This window comes from Triticum aestivum, chromosome 2D (genome assembly GCF_018294505.1).
Source record: "Triticum aestivum cultivar Chinese Spring chromosome 2D, IWGSC CS RefSeq v2.1, whole genome shotgun sequence".
Taxonomy (NCBI): Eukaryota; Viridiplantae; Streptophyta; class Magnoliopsida; order Poales; family Poaceae; genus Triticum; species Triticum aestivum.
The window spans coordinates 187,404,591-187,412,686 of NC_057799.1; the positions used below are offsets into that span (position 1 = coordinate 187,404,591).

At 41.4% G+C, this 8,096-nt stretch overlaps 1 long non-coding RNA gene across 1 annotated transcript; it reads left to right on the forward strand.

Annotated features, from left to right (window-relative positions):
- The first annotated feature begins 1,991 nt into the window (after window positions 1-1,991).
- On the forward strand, window positions 1,992-6,766 carry LOC123052466 (uncharacterized). Its single transcript, XR_006424728.1, has 4 exons — window positions 1,992-2,490; window positions 5,761-5,874; window positions 5,993-6,081; window positions 6,417-6,766. It is a non-coding gene; the product is annotated as an uncharacterized lncRNA (long non-coding RNA).
- Window positions 6,767-8,096: the final 1,330 nt, after the last annotated feature.

An 8,096-nucleotide genomic window follows, 5' to 3' on the forward strand; every position in this document is an offset into this window, starting at 1 on the left:
GGGAGTTGCACGATCTCATGGTCTAAGGAAAAGATACTTGACATTGGAAAAGCTCTAGCAAACGAACTACACGATCTTTTGTGCTATGCTTAGGATTGGGTCTTGTCCATCACATCATTCTCCTAATGATGTGATCCCGTTATCAATGACATCCAATGTCCATAGTCAGGAAACCATGACTATCTGTTAATCAACGAGCTAGTCAACTAGAGGCTTACTAGGGACACGTTGTGGTCTATGTATTCACACATGTATTACGATTTCCGGATAACACAATTATAGCATGAACAATAGACAATTATCACGAACAAAGAAATATAATAATAACCATTTATTATTGCCTCTAGGGCATATTTCCAACATATGAGGGGTATGGGATTCAGAGATCTCGAGTTGTTCAACCTGGCGTTATTAGCAAGACAGGCATGGAGAGTTTTGATTGATGATGAGTCTTTGAGTGCTCAACTACTCAAAGCAGCTTATTATCCTAATTGCTCTTTACTAGATGCAACCGTTGGGCCGCATCCTTCCCAGATTTGGAGGGCCATACTTGATGGCAGAGATGTGCTTGCTCAGGGAGTTATACGTCGGATTGGAGACGGAGAGACTACTAGCATTTGGGACCACAACTGGATACCGAGACCAAGCTTCAAGCGACCAATTACCTCGCTGGTACCGGCTCCACCGGAGAGAGTAGCGGAGCTCATTGATGAAACCACAGCTTCATGGAAAGAGGGACCGGTGAGAGCAGTATTCACCCCCTTTGATGCCGAAGAAATTTTGAAAATCCCACTGTGCACCAGACGGATAGATGATTTTTGGGCTTGGAGCGAGACCCCAGGGGCATTTTTACAGTTGCGTCGGCATATCGCATGCTTGTGACAACAAAAATCAGCAGAGAAAGTTGGTTGGAAGGAAGAGAGGAGTCATCGCTTATAAACAGGGAGAGTGGGGAATGGAACAAGTTGTGGAAATTGCATGTACCTTCTAAGATCAAAGTGTTCGCATGGCGGCTGGCGAGGCACTCAATCCCTTCCGGTGAGGTGCTACAACACCGCCATATGGCAACGACTACGGCGTGCCCTCTATGCGGAGCTCAGGATACATGGAAGCACGCGTTACTCGAGTGTCCGATGTCTTGCTGCACTTGGGCATTGTCTTCGGAAGTAGTGTTGGATCATCTCTGCATCGTTCAACACGACAGTGCGAAAAGATGGTTATTTGCCCTTCAAGAGAGCCTCAATGCTGATGATTTTATCAGGCTGGTGGTCACTCTTTGGGCAATCTGGGGAGCTAGAAGAAAAGCAATACATGAAGGAGTATTCCGTAGCCCTCAGTCCATCGATGACTCCATAAGATCCTACTTGTCGGAGATCAATATGATCTATCCCCAGAAAGTCGCAGTGGCCAATGCAACTACAACAAGGCCACGACGGTGGTTGCCGCCTGTGGAGAACCATGCCAAGATAAACACGGATGCAGCAGTCGGAGGCCGTGGACGTTTTGGTGCAGTTGCAGCAATCTGCCGAGATGGAGAGGGAACATTTGAAGGTGCGTCGGCAGTCGTATACTGGACAATTGGAGACCCAGCTACGCTTGAAGCCTTAGCCATCAGAGAGGCCCTCTCCCTTACTGATGATCTATACCTCCAGAGAATTCACATGGCTTCGGATTGCAGGGAAGCAGTGGAGGAGATTTTCAGCGATGGTGCATCGATCTATGGTGCAGTTATACAAAAGATTAAGTTGCATGCATTGTCTTTTATTTCTTGTAAGATACTTCATGAGTTTAGGAGCTCAAACTTTGATGCTCACAACCTTGCGAAATATGCGTTGGGTCTTGGGTCTCAGGCCTGGCCGCCATGTTTAGTTAGGCCAGCCCGAGGGTATTCCCTTCGTCCATGTAAACATTGTGACGAATGAATAAAAGTTTCGCTGCCTAAAAAAAAAAATCTATTCCTCTCCCTCTCCCTCTCCCTCTCCCTCTCCGATCCACACACTCCCTGCTACGGCCCCACCTCGCTAATCTGCCTTTGGATGGAACCGTCCCGGCCTAGTCATTGCCGGATCTGGCCGCACCGGTCGTCGGTGCTGCTGGATCTGGCCGCTCCGGGCCTCATCACCACCACCTCGAGTGTGCACCTCTCCACCGCCACTTTCCCATCGTCTTCACATCCGCCTCGCCCATATCCAGAGTATTCGTGTGTCTCCCGAGGAGCCCGACCCGGGCGGCCTCTCCGTGGACTCCCTCCACCATAGCTAGGGCAGCGCCACTGCGTCCAGAACATGGTTCAACCTCCAGAGCGCTTGTGGCAAGCACCAGATTGTGAGTTCGAGTAGGTCGACCGCGAGCTGCATCGACATCGACCGATTCTCTTCTTCTTTGGCGGTCTGCACCTTCCGTGCGGGCTGTGGAGGACGGATGACGCGGTGCTGTTAGGGCGCTGACAGGCAGCGGTTCTACGTCCCCTCTCCGAGCAGCTCTTTCATGGTACTAGTTCCTGGGAGCCATCACTATACATCTTGTATATCTTAATTACTTCCTATTTACAAGTAGGTATTTGGCTAATTGGCTTGCAGAAGGCGCTGTATACTCATACTTGTTGGGTAAAGCAGTGGAAGCATATCGATACTCACTGACAAACTTAATTAGCAAAGTGATTTTTTTTTCAAAATTCTGAACTGATACAATTTATCGTACATGCTTTTACATGTCCTGGAACTGAGCATTTGCAGACCTTGTGACTTGTGTATTCTGAAGCTTAGTCTTTTGTTATTGGGCTGTTCATGAAACAGAGTTGTTGGCCTGTCTGCCATAGAACCATTTATGAAGAGCATAGGTGCTGCCTTCTTTTGTTTCCTATGCATGGTCCAGTACCTATTTTTCAGTTGTAAAAAGTGGTTGACCTGGCATTACAGTGTTTAGTATTTTGTACAAAATAGGAATCTTGCCATTTATACACACTGAAAGTCGAAAATGATGCTAGTAGAAATAGGTGTTCTGTTAGTTTTGGGGGGAAAAGGAAGCATATCATGTTTACAAATTGTTTGACCTTGCATTTTATTGCTTACTATTTACTATACATCAGAATTGTACTTGGAAGTGTCAAAATCTGTCATTATAATCAGCCGTAGTAATATGGCTATAGATATATACACACTGAAAGTCTGAAAGATTTCTAGTAGAAGTACATGTCAGCTGCCATATCCTTTCCTGTGTCCTGTTCATTTTTTTATCTTCTCTTGGTTTGATGTTATTAATTTTATTACATAGTAAATAGATGTTGCTGGTTTGTACTTGGAAAATATTTAAAGTTATTTTTTCTCTCTGGTTCAAAAAGTTTTATATCAAGCTTGTAAGTTTTGTCACAAGGATGAGATTATTGAATGCTACAAAACTTCATACCCTCGCTGTCATAATTCCGTAAACTAAACCATTCTAAACTAAACCAACCAGGTCATATCCTTAATTAACGGGTTTGTAGGTTAAAATCCACTCGGAACTATTTGGGTTATCTAACTTCTCGACATGTTAATTGGTTCTAGAGTCTCCCTTTTCCTTTCTTTTACAATTGTCATGATTTTAAATTGCCTTAGACAATCTGTTTTGCTGGTCTGATTTATTAGATAACTACAATGTGTGTTGAGTTCTTCAATTGATTAGGAAGGCTAGATGTGTAAAACTTTGTTTATGGAGCTTGCACATGAGCGTATCCATTTCACTAATTGAAGAATAAAAGACTCATGTTCTTGATGTTTGAACTGGGGATCCCATGGAATTCTTTTCTGTAACATGCATGGTTCTCATCTCTGAACATCCACCCATGTTGTTTTCATGTTAAGATATTTTTAAAATAAAATACAGTAATTGACATCTGTTTCATTAGCTTTTTATACTAATGTTTTACTTCTCCGATCTAAATTCTTGCAAATCACATTGATCTCTTTTAACTAATTCAGTAGTTTAGGAACTGTATTAAGTTGATTGCTCTAGTGATAAATTTTTGCAATAAATAAAAGCACAGATGTGAACAAAATATGCATGATTTACCACAGATCTTATAATCCCATTCCATTGTGGTATAGTTTCGGGGTCTACTTTTGCAGTCTGGGTCTTTGAATAGAGCAGAAGTGCTTGATCTAAACAATCTTATATTAGTTTACAGAGTGAGTACATGTTAATGGGATACTAGAGTAATTTTTGTTATTAGAACTGGTTTGCAAATTAGCGGTGTGTCATTTTTCATTTCTGTTGGGCAGGGAACTTCCATGTAAGGATTTATTTACACTAGCCTATAGCTAGCCTGGCTAAACTGTGGATATCTATAGAGTTACTAAGCTCCCTTGAAATAAGCTCTTCCGGTGAATCGAGGTGTGTGAAGAGTGCATGGGCCGGTGATAGTGGGTGTGGACAGCTTGATTCTATGCATGTCTATTTTTCTTGTATACATGGGCAGCTGGGTTTGTCCGGTTAAGAAAAAAAGAGTCTATTACCACATCTACCCAATTAAAGACTCTCAGTGACCATTTTAAAATATCATGAATCTTATTTTTAAATGTGAACATTTTTTAGTAGATACATGAGTACTTTTAAAACTTTATGCATTTATTAAATGTGTGAACACGTTTGAAGCAATACATGAACACGGTTTCTAACTGTATGAACATTTTTCAAATGTGTAGACATTTTTAAAGCATGGAGACTTTTTAAAATTTATGATCATTTTTTAGAAAGTGCGAACATATCATGTGAACACTTTATAAAACATGAATATATTTTAAAATGTACGAACATATTTAAACAATATATGAACATTTTCTAAAATACCTTCTGAATTTACTTACACATTTAGTTGTTTTTAGAACTTAAGTAAAAAGGCAACATAAATACTCCCCCCTTTCTGAATTACTAGCTGCGGACTATCCATTTCTGCGACAAGTAATTCGGAACAGGGGAGTAAAAAATAAAAGAAACTAAAGCTGGCCAACCTATATTAATTGGTCGTCCCAATATATAAATCGAGACGGGGTAGTGCTACTGGACTCTATAAGAACACATAAGCAACCCGATGTTGGTGCCGTGGGGTGGGGAATGGATGGGGTGGATGGGATGGCATGGTCAATTGTTTTTGTGGTCGGCGCTTAACTAACGTTCTCTTTCCTCTTGCGTCTAAATTGTGCCTCCGACAAAGCGCGCGGCAGCTTCTAGTATAGACATATGTGGGACGCCATGGAATCCTGGACCCAGCCGATAGGTCTTTCTTGGTTTCCAAGTCTAGTTGGGTTGATTCAGAATCTGTTTAGATCTTTCCTAGTTTGAGTTGGTTCATATCTTCCCTAAACTGCCGCCAAACTGTGCCATAAAGCTAGGCAGGGTGTAATCAGCTGTGAAAGAATAAATAGAGAAAAGGAGGAGGGTTACCTTGAGAACAGATCTATCACCCAAGGGATCATGGCGCCCAAGCCTAAACGCTTTCGTCCTTGCCTTCCTGACACCCAAGATCATCCCCTCCATAACCTAGGGTCGTGACAGCATGTTACAATTGTAAGATGCAAGAATGTCCACATTTCTCCTTGTTTTTATTTACATAGTTTATATCTACAGTACCCTTCCCATTGGAGATCCCTGTATAGGAAAATGTATAGGACAAGGAATTGAGATAATTTTGGTCTCTGCAATGTAATTTTGATTTATATTTTGCTAGTACCTTTGAACATTTGATATTGTTGGTACTTTGAGTAATCTTTAACATGCATCCAGGGACAGGCAATTGAAGGTATGGACTACAACAGTACAGACTGTTATATATCTGGAAGGCGAAATTTTGGGGCGGTACCTGGTTATTGAATGACAGACAGTTATATAAGAGAGAAGGTTTGTGTTCTAATGCAGTCCGCAACACAAGTGCTTCAATTATCTTTTCACTTTCATTCCTATGAGTTTAAAAATTTCAGCCCTCAAAGCTGTTCTTATGACTAATATTTAGTTTTAGATTCCTAGGTTTGCCATGACAGACAAGATGGTGGCAAGGCCTTGCTCGTTTTAGAGGACATGGGATACATACAGGAAGCAGCTGAAATTGTAAGCAATTTACTTCAGTAGTTTGATGCGCAGTAGTAACTTATCACTGGTGTGAATGTTGCAATGATTACATGATGGGGTTGTCTCCCTTACTCGTTCCATAAAAAAAACAATTGATATTACTGCATTGTGCCTCAGTTTTAGATTCGTCGCAATCACATGATGTGCAAACTAAGATTGAAGTAGGAATAGTGAATAGTTCTTTTTGACATGATGTTAAACACATGGTTGCTATCGGCAAGTGATATACTTCCACAATCATGTGGGGTGTGGTTGAGCTGCGATCTTCAAAGCATTGCAAGTTTGGTGACTCTTTGAATGATGTTGTTTCACAGGATGTTGGCAAGTCTGGTATTTAGAAGAAATCTCATGAAGTCATTCAACAAACGTTTGCGAACAAGCAATTTGTCTTCCTGGACATGGCTTCAGCTGTGCATCAAAGCTCAAACCATTTGTTTAGCTTAGTTTGAAGAAAATAAAGTCTTATTGTCTTGGGTAAATTCTGTTTATTGATGTGGCCAGATGCTACTGAACGCATGTATGTCTTTTGTCACTTCTGATGTTACTGAACGCATGTATGTCTTGTGTAAATTCTGTTTATCGATGCAGCTGGATGCTACTGAACGCATGTATGATTCTTGAAGTACTGATATATACGAAGTCATTATGTGTTTGAGATCTGCTATTGAATCTTGACTGAATTCTTGTATGAATAGAAATTAGAAGTATATATGCTACCCGGATCAGAAAAACTGCCGGGGTAAGTAAAAGTCAAGGGCAGACCGTCTGCCTGGGATTAGTTTTAACTGCCGGCAATTGGATTACTGGCATACACATGTATCTGCCGGGAGAACAGGGCTACACGGCAGTGGAACTGCCGGGAGATCTGTATCTGCCGGAAATATGATCCCCGGCAGCCATTCTTGTGGCAGTTCTATCTGTCGGGAGAAACTCCATCCTGGCAGTTTTTCTGCCCTCGTAAGGGTCTTCTCCCGGCAGATTACATGCCATTGCATCCGTATTGTGGTGTAGTGTGTTTTGAACGCCACAGAGTATATAAGATGTTTCAAGAGCTGAAATTGGTATTTCAGACTCATGCCCGAGTCGAGAGATATGAGACCTCTGACAAGTACTTTGCCTACAAGATGAAGGAGAATAGCTCAACCAGTGAGCATGTGCTCAGAATGTCTGAGTACTACAATCGCTTGAATCAAGTGGGTGTTAATCTCCCAGATAAGATAGTGATTGACAGAGTTCTCTAGTCACTATCATCAAGTTACTGGAACTTCGTGATGAACTATAATATGCAAGGGATGACGAAAACGATTCCCGATCTCTTCGTGATGCTGAAATTGACGAAGGTAGATATAAAAAAAAGCATCAAAAGTTGATGCTTGACAAGACCACTAGTTTCAAGTAAAAGGCAAGGGAAAGAAAGGGAACTTCAAGAAGAATGGCAAGCAAGTTGCCACTCCCATGAAGAACCCCAAAGCTAGACCGAAGCCTAAAACTGAGTGCTTCTACTCCAAAGAAAATGGTCACTGGAAGCGGAACTGCCCCAAATACTTGGCGGATAAGAAGGATGGCAAAGTGAACAAAAGTATATATGATATACATTTTATGTATGTATACTTTACTAGTGTTCATAGTAGCCCCTGGGTATTTGATACTGGTTCAGTTGCTATGATTAGTAACTGAAGGAGTTACAAAATGAACGAAAGACTAGTTGAGGGCGAGGTGACGATGTGTGTTGGAAATGATTTCAAAGGTTGATAAGATCACCATCGCACACTCCCTTTACCTTCGGGATTAGTGTTGAACCTAAAATAAATGTTATTTGGTGTTTGCGTTGAGCATAATATGATTGGATCATGTTTATTGCAATACGGTTATTCATTTAAGTCAAAGAATAATTGTTATTCTGTTTACATGAATAAAACCTTCTGTGATCATACACCCAAGGTGAATGGTTTATTGAATCTCGATCGTAGTGATACACATATTCATGATATTGA